The sequence below is a fragment of the Atta colombica genome, unplaced genomic scaffold (assembly GCF_001594045.1).
Source record: "Atta colombica isolate Treedump-2 unplaced genomic scaffold, Acol1.0 scaffold229, whole genome shotgun sequence".
NCBI lineage: Eukaryota > Metazoa > Arthropoda > Insecta > Hymenoptera > Formicidae > Atta > Atta colombica.
In genome coordinates, this window is record NW_017259326.1 from 446,858 (window position 1) to 467,028 (window position 20,171).

A 20,171-nucleotide genomic window follows, 5' to 3' on the forward strand; every position below is an offset into this window, starting at 1 on the left:
TCATAACATAAGCTTTCTAAAAATGACTTACGTCGTTTTACATGCGTTTTTACATGAGTGAGTGTATGAATATATGTACCAAGAAACAAAGCAAACCGTGCAAGCAAAGAGAAAAGTTCAAGATGAAGAAAGTTTTCTCTCTGTAGTTCTTTTAGCATTACTATATATTTCGATTACCGTATATATAGAGGGAGTTTTTATCTAAACAGGAAATTTAAGAAAATGCATCTTTATTATTAAATATAAATTATTTCATTTTAATAATTTTTTTCAATAAAAATTTAAATTTCTTAACTAACCTTAATTGAAAATATTCAATCAAATTTTGTATTGCGTTATCAGATTTAATATTCTGCTAATGTCCAATGAACTTTCTTTAGTAATATTTGATGTCAAGCTTAATTACTAATTGTAAGTTTAAGTATTAAAAATGAGACACAGATTTTATATTACCCACTAAATCTTTCTTAAAAGAAATTGATTTAATGTTATAATGTTTAGATATTAATATTTTGCTTAAGTCCCTAATAAAATACTTAAAATTATTTACATTTTTATTTTAAATATTTAATTAAATAATTAGCTAGTTGGTTAGTTTATAATCAGTCCCATATAACTAAACCAGAAATAAAAAAAAATAAAGACAAAATTTATATTGAAAGAAAAGAATAGTAGAAAACGTAACATAAAAGCTTTCTCTTCTCTATAACATTAAGAGGATATTATCTTCTGCATTGTCTAATAATAGGAGTATAAATTGCAGAAGGTGATTGAATTTCTGACAGAGAAATCTATAATAAAGAATAGAAGATAACGTAACCAAAATAGGAACGTTGCGAACGTTGCCACGAATGTAACAAAAGGATACCAGTAATGAATCGGTAGATTGTCAGTAAAGGATCTCCCTTTCGAACGTGTTAATGAGGATTTAATTTACTTGACAGTAGCTAGGTATCAATTAACAGAGAAAAAGCCTCGCAGGCCTTTTACATCACCGATTGGATCTCGCTCTGTTTCACGGACAATCATAATTGAAGGCAGAACATTTCAAACGCGTTAAGTGTTAGAAAGCTGTTTTTCTTTAACATTGGAAAAATGTCGCGTCAGTGATTTTTATTACGAGCACACTTTGTTGCCACAATCTCTGGTTCTCCAATAAACTATTTCATTGTTTTAATTATAAAAGATAAAAAACATATTTCTTTAATAAAAAAAAAAAATAACTTCAACATAATTTAAATGCTAGAAATTTACATAACTAAGATTTTCCGAAAATTTCACATAATATTAAAATTTACGAAATATTATCCTAGTATTAAAGGATAAAAAAAATAACAATGTATTTTCAAATATAAAATATCGTATTTTTGAAAAGAGATAAAGCGCGAATGATATTGTACATAAACATATTCATGGCTCAAATATTCTACAAATTCGCAGAGTTTTATCCCAATCATAAGGCGACAAATATTCTCTCGCTTCCTCACTTCCTCTAGGAAAATCCCAACAAGAAATTCTAAAATAAAATATTGCAGCTTGAGCGATTTAAAATGCATCATTCATCAACTATGCAGAAGCAAAATACGGTGATACCTTGAAACAGCAAGTAGATATGCAGACTTTGAATCATTATGATAAAAACTAAGAAAAAAGACTTAATCATGCCGTCTCACTCAGCAAGAAATTATTGATCTAATAATTATTTATATAATATATTATCACGCGTCGTATATTTGTCATGATGTAACTAATTTACATTATATAGTCAATTATAGTCAATTTTCATTCGTTGTAAACAAAGTCTAGTACATATATTCCAGCGATAATGATAAACACGGCAGTTATTCTAATGTACGTAATTTACTGCAGCAATATCTAAGAACAGAATGTCTCATTAATTGATGTGTCAGCGAGAAAGTAAAGGAGTCAAGTTCTATCGAAAGTATATACGCAATGAAATATATCTACTAAAGTTTAGTTTTTTTCCATAGTCTTTCCATATTAACGATAACATCGTATTATTTTCGGAATGACAATAATTTTGACAAATTGCGAAAAACGAAGGAAATTACGAATGTTTACTAAGTTTATCGCAAAATAATAATAAAACATTTTACGATCCCGAGTACGTCACATTAAGTCGCAGAATTCTTCAAGATAAAAAATAACGATTAAGGTATGAGTGTTCACTTGTCTGGGGTCACTTTACTGCTTTTAAGGACAATACAATTAACTAAAAGTCATATCGCAATATATTCTTAAAAGCTATTTTGTTAACGTCTAGCATTAAAAATATAAATTTTCAAAAATATGACTTTCAAAATATTACTCGAATTTATTGAATATTGCATTACCAACAGTTTATTCTAAGCTAATAAATCTTAAAGCTAATAAATCGAAGCAACTTTTTGAAACAATTAAAATAAAACAATTAAAATAATTAACTCAAATGTTATTTTCTTATATTAACTACATGAATGAATGTTTATCTATTATAATAATATGTGGACAGTTTGATAAGTCAGTAACTTTTTAAAAGGAGACTGAAAAATAAATCAAATTTTAGTTAAAAAAATAATTACTTATCACGTAAATTATTCGTCATTCGATAGAAAAAGAATTATTTAATCACTAATATAAGATTTCTCACGTTGTGTCTCAATTACAATGGTAATCAAGTTTAATTGAATAAATTAATTTTATTTAATTAATTAATTTTCTCGAATCGTGACGTCAGTATTACCACTTCGTCACGTTTCTTGTATATCTTCCTAATCAGTAACTATAGCACACGGCCTGACAAAGATCTTCCTTTCTCCCAGAGAGTATATGAGGTACTTTTCTTTTTATTCGAAAACTATTTTTAGATCAACGAAGAGCTCTCCATTTGGCTCAGCGACATTTCTAAGGAACTAAGGGAGCTGGTAAATACCGGAATGTACCGCGTGCCACCCCGTATAAATCCTGCAGGTGCAATCTTGTGGAGGTAGTCCATTATGGTGGAATAGCGGACTCTCTCACCGGGATAACTCTGAGAAATCTCTTGGAGCTTACTTAAGTGAAAACGCGCTTATCCCGACAAACCAATTGAATAACGGGTGATAAAAATTTTGATATTTAAACACCCTACAACAGACGAACAACTGGACGACAAGCTACGCGAATATTAGATAATATATTTCGTATTTAATTCATCGAAAATTATTTTTTATTCTCTTCGTATACAAAACAATCAAATTTTTTTTTTTTTTACGACAACATCATCTCAAAGAAAAAATCATGAGATGTGCTTATGTCAAGAAACGCTTATATCAAATTATTACTCGATCGAAACTGAAGAAACAAAAGAATAATTTAAATTTTCTTATTGGAAAATATTGCGGTATCACGCACACTTTGTAATATGCTCTTTCAATTGTATGTATACAACTCTCAAATAGATCAATCAAATTGTCTATGAAAGAATAATAATAACGCTAAATATAAAAGGTCTTACGTTTATCTCCGCCTTTTATTTCCTCAGGTTCTTATGCGCCTTTTCTTCAAAGACTTCCTTTTCTTCCTTTTCTCCTCGAAGAAGTTTCCAAGATCAAATAATCTTTGCACAAATCCAAACAGTACAGCGTTCTCAGTTCAAACTACAAAATTTGTTCTGTTCTCGTCAAATAGAAGGCCATGACTCCTGAACGATGTAATGATCTAAAAAATAAACCAACCGCAATCAGAAATTAGATTAGATTAGATTACGAAACATCTCGGAAATATTATTTATCTGTAGTGTAGCTGATGAAAAAATGTGTCTTAAGTACAACAGTTAAGTAAGTTTTGATAACGTAATATGTCGAACAGATCTAATTTATCCGATAAATCTTGTGTACGATTTTTTTTTGCCAGATTTTTTATATTCATATAAAGAACAAATATATAAAAATGCATGCACAATACAGAGCAATATTAAAAGGATTTATCAAATTGTTATATAGTGCTTTAAAAGTTGTACAAAATATGATTATTCTAAGTATACAGCTTACATAGCATATTATAACGTCTGTTAAAATAATTAATATCGATTTTATTATTTTTTTCTATTAAACAACAGCTAGACAGAAAAACGAAAGATTGACATTTGGGATTTTAAATAAATAAATTTTCGAAACAAATATCTCTCCATTGTAAAATATTTAGTAATTATCGTAGTTTTCTTTTGTATCTACAATATATACATACATACACAAAGTTGTCATAAAATTCAAACAAATCTTGACAATTTTTAAATCTGTACTTAAATAAAATTATAAGCTATAAATACTGATCTTAAAATAACGATTCGAAGGCACACGAACGAAATTTGCTATTGCAACAAATTGATATCCCTTTTTTAGATATACTCTTTGATGACAAAAAGTTCTTTAGTATGCTCTTCAGTATGCGGTCAATTTGAAATGAGGAAATGAGAATTAAACGACAGATCCGGCGGGCGGTTTAATGTGAAGCGTAAGAGGATTAATGCGCACTGATTTGTCGAATGTCGTCACGTATTTTCTGCACGCATTCAAGTGCGCGGCGAAACAAGTTAATTAAGAGGACCACCCACGGTAGTGTCTCCGTTTCTCAACGAGATTGGCAACGTGCCAAGTTGGTACTCGAGAGTCGATTTTCTGCTTTCGTATCGTCTTCAAACACCTCGCCGGTATCTCTCTTGGAATCGAGCAGCAATTTTCTTCCCTTTTTGTAAAAAAGTTATAAAGTACATTCTCATTTCAGTTGATTAATTTGACAGACAAGTAGAATTCGTATCTGATAGATTTCTTGAAATAAAAAATAGAGAAAAAGAAAAAAAGAGATTTGTGGAATGTAACCCTTGTGAATATAATATAACTATATATAATAGATTAACAACTATTATTACATTAACAAATATTACACAAAAAAATAACATTTTTCTTTTTATTATTAAATCATATAAATTACTTAATTATATAGATAGTCGTGGGACAACATTGTATATCCAAGAATTTTAATGTAAATCTCTCATTCATTAATAAAACTATAATAAAATATAAAATAAGTTTAATTAATTTTACTGAAATGTATGGTAAAAATAAAATCTTTAAAACATTGTATTGCATCACAACTATCATATTTTTCGAGATAAATTTTAAAACAAAATTCTCTCCGTGTATTATTAAATGAGAAAATAAGGATGCAAAATATGTACTTTATAAAAAAATAGTATTCTTTACACAAAAAAAATATATTTATGTGCATTCCACAATTACACAGAATTATAGAGCATCACATAATAATCACGTTCTAAATTAATATTTCAAAGAAAGTCAAAGAAAGAAAGTCGAAACCACATCTTGATGTCTTAATTGTCTTATAAATTCCTTCTTTATTATTTCATATTCTCTCTTCTTATTACGTCTTCCTATTCTTTATTATTCTTCGTTATGCATTCGCAAACGCACAATGCGATTTCAAGCTTGACCTGAACTTTACGGGGAACAGTCTTGCGCTAACTTTGTCAGGCTCTACCTAATTAACCTAACCGACAAGAACTTCGGTATGACCAGTGGTTTCTCGCTGTTTAGCGAGATTCGTAATAGAACTTAATACCATATTTTACGAGCTCGTAAAACAAACGATTAAGATCGCCACGGACCGTCATCGATGCTATTCACTCGTTCTGTAACTGTATGTCATAAAATTGGTAGCAAATTAAATATTGTTCTCCAAAGGTGCTTTCCGTACTTTAATGCCGCTGTTTATTGCACATGGAACCATCAAAATGTCCATTCAATTACAGATTTTAACTTGAAACTGCAGCTTTTATAGAGAACACAAAGAATTACAGCAAAATAAACTCTTTCATCGTAGAATCTCGATTTTTATACCTCTCTCTCGTAAATTAAATCTTAAATTAAATTTCATTGTTAAAATTTACTTGACTTTATAGTATAAATAATAAACTCCTGATATAATCCGTCAATGTATAGTTTTATAGTTACAACATGATCCCTTTCCATTTCGCTTATATCTTATATTATATTAGTTAGTATAATCACACCATTTCCTTATCCGAGTTACGGAGTTAATACGTCGAAGTAACAACTTTCGCGACAGAACAATAACTATGGAATGGGTTCTCATTATACCGAGACTAGATTAGCACGGTAGTTCATTAAGTTTGCGAGCTATGTAGGATCCGGGACGATAAATATTTACGTACTGCCGAATGTGGGTTACGTTTGCATATCGCACCCGCGGAAGGATATTAAGAGCCATTACGAATACTATGGATTGAGAACGACAGGGATACTACGCAGTCCCGATAAGGGACTTACTTCCTTCGACTCACGCATCACGAGTTGTTCGTTTTTATCATTTTGCCTTTAGCTATCAGCTCCCATTAACCCATGCTACAAACCCACATCCGTTTGTCTTACATGACGTTATTTACTTATTCAAATATTTATTATTGTTCGATGTTCCAAGTTACAACATATAAAATTTATGTCATCGGAAACTCACTTTTTTCTTCAAATTATCCTTTAATTATTCTTTATGGTACTCTATGGCCGGTATTTATAATCGCGATTCTTATATTTAATATTGTCTTAAGTATAGTCTTAAAATGTCATGAACCAATCAAAGAGCTGTACTATCCTTGCCAGTATATATAGTCGATTTTATATTTAAGACTGTCTTAAGGACAGTCTTAAGCTGTCATGAATCAATCAAGGAGTATTAGCATCTTAAGACATTACCATCTTAAAAGACGGACTTAAAATAAGGACAGATTACGAATACCAGGTCTTGAAATAAGAATAAATTATAAATACTTATATGATATGAAATATCTTTCTCTTTCGAATGTCTCGATGCCCTAACGTTTGCTTTTCTAATTTACGGAACAAGGTTATTAACTGTCAAATATTAGCTCTACCTTCAAGCCAATATTAATTCAACGTTTATTCTATATCCGTCACGAAGAATACAAATATTTGGAATGCTATCGACTGAAAACTTGGAAGAAATTTGGAAAAAAAGAGGTAGATAGAATAAATCGCGTGCTGAAAAATTATAGGATATATTCGAAATTCAATATACTTAGATCAGAGTGAGAGACAAGCTCTCAGAAATGATCGATGACGACATAATTATTAATCATTTGGTACTTATCGCGAGTAATATCTCTTAGAAATCGTGTGGGAGAATGAATGGCCTGAATGCAAACGCCGATCGATCCAACGGTCAGATATGAAAAAAACTTGTGGGCGAAGAGATATACGAACGGTAGAAAAACTACTTTATTTCTATGACAAAGAAGCTCTCTTCAATACGTATTCAACTGCTTATTCAGATTCAATTCTGATCAGATGATGAGCGTGCTCGAATTTTCAAGAGCGCCCCAATATTCACCGAAGTATGCTCGTCAGACCGCGTGACGCGTACAACAGAGATTCGTATAAAAGTAAAGGTTTGACATCCCCGAAGATGTCAAGAATTCTCAGAATCTCATCTTCGTATTTTTTCGCCACTCTATAACATCTACATTTGCGCCTTCGTATATCTCGCTTATGAAACCTGGACGTACCGAAATAGAAAGCAAGAGATATAGATTGAGTGATATTTGCGAATTATATTATTTTGGACACGTTGTAATATGTATACGCGACTTAGTGTTTGCGAGAATATCCTAACCAATTTGGCTCGGTATATACTCTATAGCTCGCCAATTTGTGATGCAAGCGAATACAGAATCCCTACATTGTGCGAGCATTGAATTATTATCTTCGTTACATCTCAAATGGCAAAGAGCGTTATAGATCGAATTGTATACCGCACCTCGCACGTTTCATATCATATTTAAAGGGTTTTAGCCTAAGACTCTGTTTGCTCGATACTGCCGAATTTCGTTCTACAATCGACGAAACTTGCACCTTCGAAGCAGCTGCGAGAAACGCGACGATGCACTTATTTTTTTCTTCCATCGACTGCTGCATTCGGCAAATGAATGGCTTACCTCGCCTTATGATCGTTTATTCATACGTCGCTCATAAATGAATCATCGCGCATTCGCTCGTGCGTCTCGGATGGTCGACTCTCACTTCAATGACAATTACGTTCGCTTTCCGCTTGCCTTGGCAACGACATGAGGACCCCAAGGACATCTTAGACGAACGTCTCTCTTGTGACATCCACTAACTCTGTCCTCGTTTTCTTCTGTCGCTCCACTTTATATTCGTTATTCCTTTCTTTTTTAAAGTAATGATTATTCAACAAAAATAAATTTCAACTTTTCGCGAATTACTCCCACGTTGCTGTAAACACTTTAGAAATTTCATTTATAAATATTATATAATATATATTTTCAAATAAACTAGTTTTAAAAATAGATTAATTACAAAAACCATTTTTTTTTAATTCATAAGATGCAAATAAGAAATATTATATCATATCAATATACAATAGAATATTATATCAATATAGAATATTGATTGATGCATTTCAAATTGTCTATTATGCTTTCATAATATTAATATTCTAATTATATTACATTCGATCTTAAAATGTGGTCTACTTCATTATAATTTAAAATTAATTAAAAACTAGTAGCATTTAATTCTCTTCTTTGAAAAAAAGCATTAAGAAAAATTTCAATTCCGAATCTGCAATCTTGAAAAATTCTATGTAAATAAAATTAAATCAAATAATATATTAATGGATATTTTTTAAAATTATTTTCGTCCATCCTATGCAACATTCACTTATTACTAATAAGTTCATGCAACATCGAGTCCAATCGAGCAAGTTGCATGGATGTTCTCTAGTCTACCTCGCAACTATCGGAAATCGACACTTGACCCAAGATGTCGGAGAGAAATGTAGAGACCTCTCTTGTAGAACATTTTGTTTTAAACGAAAGGGTCTGTCAGTCGCCGTAAGTGCATGATCGCGTACTGACAACGCTAATTCTTTGGGAAATGCGACGAGAGTGACTAAGATAATAGAAAAGAAAAATGACAGGATCGAAAAGCTTGAAGCTAAAAATAAAAAGATTTGTGAAAGAGAGAGAGAAAAAAAGACAGACAAATAGACAGCGATGAATATTTACGCTTTTGTGGAAGGCTCTTCATCGTAGTCGAAAGAAGAAACTTCAGAATCGACCAAAGACAAACTCTCTTTAGTAGTGAATCGCACTAAATGTCGTACGATACTTGCAAACTTTAATGAAGCATTCACTTCGACGACGATAAGCGGAAGAATAAATTTACCGCGGCAAATTATTTATGCCTTCTTTTGTTATTACAGAATGATTGGAAAGAAATGGAATATGAAATGAGAAAACCTTTGAAAACCTTTCAAACAGAATCTTTAAGCGTAAGTTAATGGAAACCTAACCAATTTTTTCTTCAAAGAGACTATTGCTGATAATTCAATATAATTTCGCACAAGATAATAATGAATAATAATAAATTCTACAAACCACTCAATAACTGAAAATTATCGACATTAAAAGTTGCATTCTTCTTTGAATTCGATTATTGTTCTGTATTAATTTGTAATATAATAACATTTAATTTTGTGTTACTGAAAATCAATATCTAATTTATAATATAATTTTATTCTATTATATATCAAAATATCAATTCAACATATATGTATTTTATCACAAAATTTGAGATAAATATTCTATATTTTTGCTTATATACTTACGATAAATCAATCTCTCAGAAGAGAGACTCGACTTACACTGAATCTTTTAATAATAAATTCGACTAGAAAGAAAAATCTGTGCACTCTTCTATTCGCAAAAATCGTTGAAGCAATTCATTCGGTGAAGAAAATACTCGAAAATATTTTCATGCAATTCGCAAATCGCGAAAGTGAGTAGGAGATCGACATCAGAGATCAACTGTCTGTTGTATGTATACAATGAGGGTAAGGAAAACTGGGAAACGATTTGTATGTCTCTCGGCACGGCAAACAGCTGCAATTGTTCGCACGTGAATATCGACATGCTCGCGACGTCGATGACACTAACGATGACATCATTTTCAGTAAAGGAGACGCCCGAGATGACGGTGATAAATTGGCGACACTTTCCACGAAAGGTGCCGCAAAGGTCGAGAGGAAAAATCACTCGAGATTCATTCATCTGGATCTATTCGTTCTAAAAATATATTTGCACTAGTATAAGACAATTCAGAAGCAAGAAGATATATATCGGTGCAGTCTCACTTCAACTTCAAATTTATGAGTTCTATCCATTTGTGTCTCTCTATAAATATTACCAAATTTTATATATCTTATCGTTGAAAATCGAGGCGATGCAACATGAATAAATGCAATTACGTTTAAATTATTCTGTACATTTGCTTATTTTATTTAGTTGACCATTAAATTAAAAACCTTAATTATAAATTTATAAAATAATTCTTAATAATTAAATATTGCATATAAAATAATATGATTCTTATTAAAATGGGAACTCTAGTTTTCACAATTTTTCGAGATGTAAGAAAGTTTTACAAATGTAAACATTAGTATACAAAATTTATTATTTACAATATAAAATCATCAGACATATGTCTTTAGTCATTCATTGTTTCTATCTTCAACTTTGTCTTCAAACAATCGAAATAAGATTACAAAACAAAAAAGACTCCTCATTATATAAATCGCGAAAACGTTACCGAATGTAAAATGTTACTTAACATTCTAGAATTATTCCTCAGAATTATCATTAATATAAAATCAGCATGTTAAATGCAACGACCTAGTAAATATAATTTCCATCAGATATTCCGTGAGTAAGGATCGGCTTCACTCGGCCGAGGAATCAATAGTTAAAAAGAAAATATGGAAAATACGTAATACCGCAAAGCATCCAATAAAAATATCTTAACATATGTGAAAGTGGTCTAACAAGGTTGAAAAAGAAGTTCGACTTGCGATGACTTGCTCACAAAGGCGATTATCATTGACGCACGACAAGCGACGTATAGCTAATCGATCGCAACGTGCAGAAAGAGATGCTTTTGAACTGCGTCGCACATACACCGCATTACAAATTACAACGTATTGATTACGATCTGCATTGAACAGAGATAATTATTGTCGACCTTCGTGCCGAGTAAAACGCCTAACCAACCTTTGCATTGGCCTACAATCGCGGAACGAGTAACGAGACAATTAAGCCTGCAGGAAGTCGTAAGAGGCGATCACTCCAAATTTAATTGACTCGTCGCAATACATTCTGTTTTCAAATTAAATCAAATCGATTACATTAAATAGAGCGAACAAATAAACTGATGATGTATCGCTATCTGCCATTTAAATGCATCAAATAAAAAAATGACAATTAATGTCAATTCCTAACCTAAGACAATCGTAGAATATTATCTTTTTATTCGATATGAATCTGCATTTTAATATGCAGGAATCCAATTTCAATTATCGAAAAAACATTTCGTTACACTTTTAATAAAATCGTCAAAATCATACAATTTTTTTTTAAAGTTTTTTTATAATAATATATCTGTAACATGTAAATTTTAAATTTTTACTCCTTTTTTCTTTCATCCATTTTTTTTAATTACTTCACAAAATTGTGTTGAAATATGATCTTAATTATTATCTTTTCCAAATCGGTTTGATAAAAAATATATTTAAGTAAAAAAAATTAGATAATTCCACAATTAAATCTTTTAAATTTTTGCTATAAAAAAAATCAATATCATAGGGAACCCTGTCATCGAATTCCGTTCTTTTCCTATGTTAAAAGTCCTATATTCTACGCGAGGCATTAAAGCAAACGATATTGCGAAACTAAATGCAGCCACTATACAGCGCGGCGTGCGAGTACGATGACGGAAAATTCCTTATCTCCGCGCGAGTTGCACATTTCGTAAAAATCAAAAGCCGCGCCGAAGACGGCGATAGAAAGAACTAGAAATAATTGGCGAGATTGAAGAGATGCATGCGAAGCAAAGCATATTTGACTATCGTTCTTGCGTTCTGACGAGAAGTCGTGATGCTTATGACGGAAAATCAGATTTCCTTGTGCGCCGCAGAAATGTAAGAGAAAAGAAAAAGAAGGCCATTCTTACTTTCCAGACGATAAACGAAAGAAGACGTATCGTCGGCCTTTACCCGCGAAACGTAACGAGAATAGCTGTGATCTCGTAAAGCCGAGCAAAAGAAAAACCATATAATAGCATATCATAGATAACATTGTAGTATTATCAATAAATTACATTTTGGGGGTGAAAGGATAAAAAAATGAGGATAAAGAATTCTACGAAAAAAGAAATTAGTAAAAGTAATAAAAATTTCTACATATTCATACAATAGGTAATCAAATAAAACTTTTCCATTCCACCTCACAAGATTTTAAAATTTGATTTTAAAATAATCTTTCTCTGTTTAGAACTAATGCAGGATATTGTCAACAAACGCTGGGAAAATTGCTGTATAAGCATCGCTGAATGTAAGTACTTGAGTTTCACATCGCGCGACGTGTCTCTCGTTAAAATTGCACGTGGACTGGCGCAAAGCAATAAAGTTTACATACAAAACAAAAGTACTAAAGATATTCATTAGAGAGTAAAGTAAAGTAATTAGATATATCAAACGGAATTCTATGACATTCTACGAACATTTTGCTCACGTGAAAACAGCAATAAACTGCTCTGTTTCCATCGTGATATCGATAATTTGATCCCTCATCTATTTCAATCTCGAAGAAGTTTGAAGACGCTCATACAGTACCACTCACAACGTTACATTAGCCTTTCTTATTCGATATTCGTTGCATCGAAAATATTCTGTGCATTTCAATAAAAAAAAAAAGAACTTATCAAAATGCATAAAGTATAACGCGCGAATACGTACATCATAAACGAAAATCATTTCTTACATTCGTACCAATTCGCAAAGAAAACGTTTTGTTTAGAAAGGAAAAAGATATATGCAACATAGTATATCATTTCTGTTTTCAACAGAAACGAACGAATGTAGCACACTTTTCGTTTCGAGTTCCTGTCCGATCCACGCGATATATTTAGCTACCGTGACATTTTTCCCCAGGGTTGTCGTTTCGACGTCGTATCTCTCATCCGCCTCTGCATCGATTTGCGGAAAAAACGAAAGATGTTTCAGAACACGAAGAAGTTTCTTATTAACATAAACGTTTCTGTACAGTTTATAGAATACAAATCCGCGAAAAAAAAGTTCAAATCCATTAGCCATTACATTCAAATATACCTCGTATATGTATATGTAATAGTGTTAATGTAAAGTCTTAATGACCCGCAAGATAAAGTTATTGCGATTTGCTGATAATTGAATTTATAAGTATACGCGGTTTATTTAACACTTTTAATAATTAACACACTCATCTGTCCTTCGCTCGATTCTTTTCCGTGGAAAGAATTAATTAACGAAAGTTACATGGCATATTCACGGCACCTCATTTTGCATAATAAGATCACGTCGCTCTCTTTTACATTCTTTTAAAGCAGCCTTATAAAAAACTTCTAATGTTGCTTAAAATTTTGAGCACTATGAAAATTATTCATTAATATTATACAAAATCCACGTTAATAATGCATTGTTGCCGCGTATTCTGCATCGCGCTACATTAATTAATTCTAATAAACAACTTGTACAACAATATCAAAATTCTGTTAAACTAGAAATAGATTCAGACCGCCGCTATCAAAATTTAATGGATCATTAAATACATGATTATCATACCATTGGTACCATTGAATATTTATTGGAGAAACATTTCAATGTTTGCATGCTCGAGGATCTAATTTACGCCGATTAAATCTGGTGTATTAATCTGCAACTTACCGAACGCATTTCCCCATATATACACTTGGTTTTCCTATGCACAATTTGAATTTCAATATTCATATTCGCAATTAATCTGCTTGTTTAGAGAATACCTGCGCAAATAAATCCGTAAATTTTGTTTGTAATTCGAACTATGATTTCCCCACTGCATAATCTCTAGTTTATCATTCATAAATAATTTAATTAATTTCTATTCCATTATTCAGACATTTCTATTCTTCTGTTTTATTGTTTGAGAAAAATATGTAATGACATCGAGATATCGAACAAAAACTTATCAATAATATTTTAAAATAATAAATTAAATATTATCAATAATATACACTTTTGTTTGAGTTATGTTTTTAACATCAACAATCATATAAATATATACAACAATTTAAAATTTAAACTTTTTTTAGAGATTCATGGATAGATATCACAATTAAATTTAACAAAAATACATGCTGTCCCAAAATACCTGCATTGTCCCAAGTCACAACATTTACGGTACTTATACAGTTTATCTATTGCCATAATCACGGACGACTCGATAACAATGTGTATGTAAAATAATGCTCGTGACAATATAAAACTAAATTTACGCTTTTTCTCCATTATAAATAGAAACAATTTTAAAACGCAAAAATTGCATCTCTAATTATAAAATTACTTTTAATAAACAAAAGGATAATGGATATTGAAAACAATATATAAAATAATGATTTAAATATACAATGTATTCAATGTCAAGGCGTTTCATGTAAAAAAGATTTAATCTCGTGGTTTCATAATCAAATTTCGTCAAATGCATTATCGAAATTTTAGTTACACTTCTTCCGATAATCGGATAAAAAGTTTAATTCGTAATTTTATAATTCAGAAAATTCCGGTTTGTGAGATCGAAATCCACTTGTTACAAAAGTTTGCAGGTCACAGTCATTAGCACGAATCCGAAATATGCAATAAGATTGCGTCGTTGACGCAAATACGACCCAGCGATTGGCAAACTTGAAGCGATATCATTATAACTGTGATATCATGGAAATTCAAGGAAAAAAAGAGGAGAGAGAGAGAGAGAGAGAGAGAGAGAGAGAGAGAGTGAAAGACAAAAAGAGAAAAAGACCAATGAGCGGTAGGGCGCTGCTTATCATTCCGCGGAAAAACAAATTTCAAATATCATTTGTTCATTAAGCGCCTTAGCTGCTAAACGGAAAACGAAAAGGCGGGAAAGCAGCGACCGGGAAACCCGGGGAGAAAGACAACGGATCGATGAGAACCGCACAACCGCCGGAATGTATACGGCGTGTCCATCGCGCACGAGTTGGATCAATACGCTCGGCGAATTTCACGCGAGTCTGAAAGCCACGCGCCAGACGCTTTTCCGCGATGCCGTTCATTTCCGCAGAATGTCACGTGCGCTGGAAAGCATTTAGAAAATTCAAACGAGATGTCGCGCGCATTGACACCGCTCTGCGTAGAGTAAATGGAGCAGTGAACGAACTTAACAGCTGCTACTGTTGGGTAATTGAGTCTTTCGCCGAATGAGATACAATTTCCGTCACGTACGTATGCTGCATCAATTAAAGGTCTCAGACAGGTTAATTTTATTCCAAAGCATGCTGTTTTAATTAAAGAGAGAGAAAGAGCGTAATTTATAATAAATTAATACTGACTTTAGTAACGGAAATGTGTATTATTAAATTAGTGACAAAAGAGAAATATTGTAAAAGTGACGTAGTCACTTACTGTGAATAACCGTAAGCTTCTGTAAGTAATTCAATTCTGATTTATAATCAGATGATTGAAAAATAATATTTTATAACATTTCTTCATTCTTAAAAAGATATAATTAAACTACTCTAAACGTGCCCATAATAATAAATTCATTTGTGAAACTTTGTTTTAATAACAATTTGTTTTAATAAAATTATTAGAATAAACTATTAAAATTATAGAATTGAGCAAATTATATTTTTCTATTTTCGATTTATTAAATTGTAATTTATTAAATTTAAAGAGAAAGAAATTAAATTATTTTTCATTAGAAGTAGAATTTCAATTGATTTCACTCCTACATAAATACGTGCACCCGCATTATAGTAGTCACATTATATAATTTTGCAAAAACCGGAACTGTATTACTGGTAAATATCAAGGTTTTGAAACGCAGCTTATTGCAGACATGGCGTTTATCGTTTCATATCCACGGCTTTTACATTTTTCATTTCGTATACAGCCTGTCATACACGCGTCAAAACACAAGCAAATCGACTGGACGCTTACAGCGAGAAAGGATTAGACGTTAAAATACTCTTTCACGTGACATCAAGTGTCATGATATTCGTGCGAATACGTGCGTACAGAAATGTACAAGAACTTATATATATATATATCAGTAAAATTTGACTTTAATTGAATTAATTTTAATAATTTAACGATTTTCTACATACAGTTATATGTATATATAATTTTCCTTACTAAGTTTTATATTCTTATATTTATATAAATTACATTATATCGTGAGTGCAATTTAAATATAGCATACACTTTATCCTACATAGATGGAATTTACATTTTACCCTACATTCGTCACGAAATGTTATACGTGGAAGATTTCACACTTCGTTCAACGCAGATCCTGCACGAGGGGAGCGTGCTCGCATCTTCTATTTCCAGGGCAGATAAAAACGGTCGAGGGGAAAAATAAAAATTGCCAGGAGCAGTAGAGTAACGAGAAAGTAGGAGCTATAAAGCGGGTCGTAAAGATCGCGAGGGATTCGTATTTCCGTGTTCGCACCGACGAAAAATCCGAGGTCGATCGTAATGCCGCGCTGCGCCGGATAGTGCAGGGTGCATGCGGCTAATCGGGTTCACCTGCAGCAAAGCAGGGGTGCATGAGGTGCATCGGATGCAGCGATGATCAATAACTCGAACCGCACTCGGCCGTCCTCATCGACTCATCGGATCTTAGGTCAGTTCCCGCCCCGATTTCTCCCACCCATTCTCTCGAAAAGGTCGACACGCGTATTCGAAACACGCACTCGTATATTTCCGGATTTACTATTCTACGTATTTGTAGAACGGAGTTTTATAATAAATCTCAGATATTTATACAACGATTGAACTATGAAACAATCCGTTACCCGACCTGCGTAATCTGTCTTCGGTTGATTTAAAAGCAATCTTGTAGGAAAGATTTTAGCCCCCTCGAGATGTTTATAAATACATCACTTTGCGGTAATAAATACGTAGGTATATATAAATACATAAATACATACATAAATACAATAAATATATTATTCTACACTATCATATATTTAATATTAAATGTTATTTTTTCATTTCTATTTCATATTTGATAAAACTCGGCACAGTTATAGCTGAACATTCAGGTCGCAATAATCATCTAATGTCATACAATATTCAAGAATCTTATAAATGTGCGAGTGAGTATATAAAAAAATTAGCGAATAACAAGCGTGATCGCGAGGGCGATGCTATAAGTCCCCCGTTTTTCTTTCCTGGTTTAGTGATGCAATTTTTCTCTTGTTTTTTTACGTATACATGCGGGCCATAAAAACGTCCACCGTTATCGCACGCGCTCCGTAAATTCAGGTCCGCTTTGAGCTTGCTCGAGGTATCGTTATCGAATGCAAAATGGCCGTAGGCACGATGAACGCAAGGCGACACCGTCAGGCGTGACGATAGTAGCTATCCGCAAACAATGCCTCAATGACCACGATTAAGCGCGCGGCGACCATGTTATGCGCGCGAGCGTATTATCTAAGCAATAACCCTAAGCGATCAGCCTAAGCGACTCGCATGCCGTTTCTCTACATTTCACATGAACTATCTAAACGTAGTCATAAAAATTTGCCGTGTACTCCAAGTGACATATTCAGAATCGTCACAAATTCCTCATCCTAAAATTTCGTACGAATATTGAACTTCTTTAAAGCCAAAAAATTTAATATTTTAGAAAATTTTGCAAAATTCTCTAACTTTTCCCTGACCATTTTCAATTTCTCTAATTTCTAGTTTTGTGGCAACTCTGATTCTATGATCCAGTTCACGTACTGAATTCCAATGTATAATCATCAGACCCTCTCGCATCATTCTACACTATTTAATCGCGAAAAAAGAAGTAGAAAAAAAGATTACAATAATCGACTAATAAATGTCGTATAGTCATCAATTACTTCAGTTTGGAAATTTTTTTATAGAGAAACAAAGTCTTATCATTACTCGCCATAAGAAGAAGAGCTATAAGCACTTTGCTGAATTTTAACATCGTGTATGGAAAGCCACCCTGAATGAAAAGATGTTATCTAAATTTAATTCCCTTTCATTGAATTTTCCGACAGATATACAAAGAAGAGTAAGGCAGAATTAATTTTCCATCGCAACAAGTGGTAGGATCATTGTCGATGTACTCGCTTCTAGATGTACGCTCAGGTGGGCGTTACATTTTATCGAGATTTCTGCAAGTCTGGTACTTAAGGCAAAACATCCTTATCAGTTGTCACGAGCTATTTAATGTGCGGCTGCGGGCATTTAGTATTCGTAAAAATTATTATTCCGGTTTTTTATCTTGATAAAAAGACACCGTGTGAAATAGAACAACTTACGAAATTGGGCCTACCTTTCCCCTATTATGAATAATTTTGTTAAAATATCTAGAAATTAAAAACTGCACATAGAAACCTGAAAATAATTTTGCTGGACCATCAAAATAATTACGTAGAAATCTCAAGCATGATGAGTAATACTGCTAAAAGTTTTGGCATTCTACTGAGCTTCCTACATAATTATTTTAATCGTCCAAAATACACACACACACACACACACACACACACACACACACACACACACAATGCTACTCAGATTTCTATATAAATTTTGAGATACTTCAGCAAAATCGTCCTTTCCGTTTAGTTTTCATGTCACGTGAATGTTACTGAAACAAGAGAAATGTACGAATTCGACTTCAATAAAATCCGCGAAAGATCTTTGGATAATTTTCAGGAAAAAAGTAGTAGGTAGGTACTTTGTATAAAGACATGTAATGATCACGTATTATATCCCATAAAAAGATGATTATTACGATACCTATTAAACACACGGAAACTGACATACAGTGAGTGACACCAAAAGAGGTCGCGTGATTGCATGTCATGATCATTACAGCCCCCGTATCTCCGAGCAATTTTCGCAAATAGCCAGATAAAGACTGGAGAAAGGGAATGAAAGGAAGAATGAGAAAAAAGCAAGGATACAGTGAGAGAAAGGACCAATATAACAAATTCTCCCGAGTCGCCGGAGACGGACTCGAATAAATGTCGGCCTAATGCAGACCTAAATTAAGCGACTTGCAGATGGGCCTCGCGAGATATATTATGGAACACTCGAAAAATCAATCAATTTCTCATTTCTTCCAAAGGAGATTAATTGTTATTAATAGTCAGCTAAACGCACACAAGAAAGCGAGTTCGTGCACGTATCTCTATTTCGATTCTTATTTTGATCATTCGATCGTTATCTATGGATTAAATACGTAGATATTCCTTTTGTTATGTATAAGCAACTTAAATTTGTTTTTAAATAGGGAATGCATTTTATATAACGCGAGGAAGATGATCAAACAGCGGTCTCTCGTTGACTGGGTTATAAATTACGTTAAGATATTATCGAGAGAATATAATTACATACCGTGAGATGCAATTACTTTGAAGAATGACTATATATGAAATACATGTATACAAAATACATGTTTAAGGATTGAAATCACTTTTGTTGTGATAGCGAATGTTTTAAATTCTAAACAAAAACAGATAAGCAGCAAGATAACTTGGTTAATTATTGAGTATTTTCTTGACATTTGAGGTCATTTATCTTATGAAGAAACTGATAACTGTGGGATATATTTACCAAAACTAATGTTCGCGTATTTCTTGAATACTAGCAGCTTTGCAACTTCAAATTTCGAATAGTATTCCATTTTTCATTGTTTTTTCCACGATGAAGACCTTGAGAATTCTTCGGATTCTGTCCTTGAGTCTAAGTAGAGAGAATACCTATCTCCATCGTCCATCGTACCGACATCCTATCGTCGCTCCCTCGTCTTGTTATTTTAGACCTTTATCGTGTCTCCCTATCAAGCAGTTTCTTTTTAATCCTTGATGCAAACTCAAGAAAATCATGGAAATTTCCATCGAAATTTACTACGATCTTGAAATGCGAAAAATTGGTTAACATTTCAGCGAAACAATTGAATCGTGTTAGACCATGTGAAACTAAATACGCGGAAGGTTTTAATA

At 32.5% G+C, this 20,171-nt stretch overlaps 1 protein-coding gene across 1 annotated transcript in view; it reads right to left on the reverse strand.

Moving 5' to 3' along the window:
• LOC108688369 overlaps positions 1 to 20,171 on the reverse strand; it is a 135,299-nt gene that overhangs the window by 95,283 nt on the left and 19,845 nt on the right. The window contains exon 2 of the mRNA XM_018194609.1: positions 3,497 to 3,699. The gene's annotated coding sequence lies outside the window, so the exon portion shown is untranslated. The remainder of the gene's footprint in view (positions 1 to 3,496; positions 3,700 to 20,171) is intronic.